The sequence below is a fragment of the Triticum dicoccoides genome, chromosome 2B (assembly GCF_002162155.2).
Source record: "Triticum dicoccoides isolate Atlit2015 ecotype Zavitan chromosome 2B, WEW_v2.0, whole genome shotgun sequence".
NCBI classification, from domain to species: Eukaryota; Viridiplantae; Streptophyta; class Magnoliopsida; order Poales; family Poaceae; genus Triticum; species Triticum dicoccoides.
Window position 1 is genome coordinate 825,098,211 of NC_041383.1, and position 1,965 is coordinate 825,100,175.

Below are 1,965 nucleotides of genomic sequence, written 5' to 3' on the forward strand. Positions count from 1 at the left end.
TTATAGTATTGATATACTACCTCAATAAAATAGTGAATACATATAATATAAGTAAGCTACATTCAGTTGTTTTCGTACTAATCCATTGATTCTTTGTTCCTCAGGTTACTTTACTGATCCTTGGGGTATGGTGTGTTGCAGGATGCGCTATTAAAGAGGATTTCAGTTTGGTTTCCAGCCACTTCCCCTATGACCTGGTAAGATGAATTGGTAATCTTCCGCCAGCTGAACAATATTTTTATCCAGTCTTTACACGTGTTTCCTGGCTGAAACTCTCCAAGCTATGGCAGTACATACATCTGCCCACTTGCATATCTCTTGGTAGACTGATTGCATCACCGTGGAGGTTGTAGGCCACCATAGGTGCATGGTGTGCATTTATTTTCTTCTCCTCTTGCATATGTAATTATGTCCTTATATTTTTTGCTAGCAGAAATTAATACAGACGGGGCACTCATTGCCGATGGTGTCCTCCAGCTGCCAGCAGCGTCCTCCCGGTGGCGGGGTTCTGGCAGGATCCTCAGAAAATTCTCTTCCAGGTGGATCTGTTTCAAATTGCTTAATTACTGAAGTCCCAATACATTCATTGCTTAATTTTGGTATGACTTATCTAAATGCACTCTATTGAGAGTAGTACCATTGACAACAGGAACGAAGCAAGATTTTCTCTCACGAAAGACGAAACATCAGAGTTTCTTGCTGTTTGCATAAGCACGGTGAGTTGTTCCCTTGCAGTACCTATTTTATCTCTCTAAGCTGCAATGCTAAGACCATTAGGTCTATCCCAATTCATGTACCAATCCCTTCTTCCAGGTCTCTCTTCTCTCTCACATACTCCTTCTCTGGTGAACACAGTGTGACGAATCCAGCCATGGGGGCAATAGATCAGGCAAAATCCAATCCATCGTACCCCCTTCCCAGTGAGCACCTGTCGGGGCTCCGAGATGGAGCGGCAAAAATGGCGATGGTGGCCCCTTCCTAGTGAGCACCTGCCGGGGCTCCGAGGTGGAGCAGCAAAAATGGCAATGGTTGCAGGAGAAGCCTTGCCGCTGGTATAGGAGGAGCTCATCTGCCTGCTTTGAGATGAAGAGGTGGCAGTTGGAGGAGGGAAGATGACGTTGGGAGAAGAACGTAGAGTTGTATTCATCGTAATTATAATATTTATATGTCCGTAAATTATTTCTTTGTTGATCCATCTGGGAGCATTACATTGTTAAATTATCCTTTTACTTAATTCTTTGTTCAGTTTTAAACCAGCCTTCAAGAAAAATAGTTTGCTTTATACTACTTGCAGACTGCCCATCTCCCTCTCGTGATACCTTTCTGCTACTTGGATTCTCGATGAACAATTTGCATTTCCTTTGCTGGCAGCAATCAGTCGTCTTAGCTTATACCGAATCTGAAGGAAATTGGGTTGAATGGAGAACTGGTGCTATACCTGATTCTTTTGCAAAGAGGATTAACATAATGCATTTCTATTTTCAGGTTTCCACTGAAACTTACTTCACTGGAAAAAGGATAACTAAGATCCCTTCTTTTGACATGTGCATCAAGAATGAACAAAAAGAAGGTACAGATTGGTATGTCCAGATTGCAATCTTAAGTAGGAGATATTTGCTGCTTCGACATTAGCTTGTCAAAAACGTTAAACTGAAGTGCTTTCATAATATGTAGCTTTTATTTTGATTGTTTATATATTTAAGAAAAGAATATGATAATCAAAATATGTTGTAGCCATGTGTTATCCCGAACTTTTTAAATAATGTTTTGAGAAAGTATTTACTTCTGTGTACTTATATCGGTTTCGACCGATCTGATTATCGTCCTAAACTGAAAAAGAGAACCATGCATTGAAGGTACCAACCTTGCTTATGTTTATGTTTTTGTAATTTTACTTTGTGTCAACAAGTGAACTGAATTACTCACACCAGTTTCTGAACTCTTTGAGCAGGGGAGGCAGGCAGA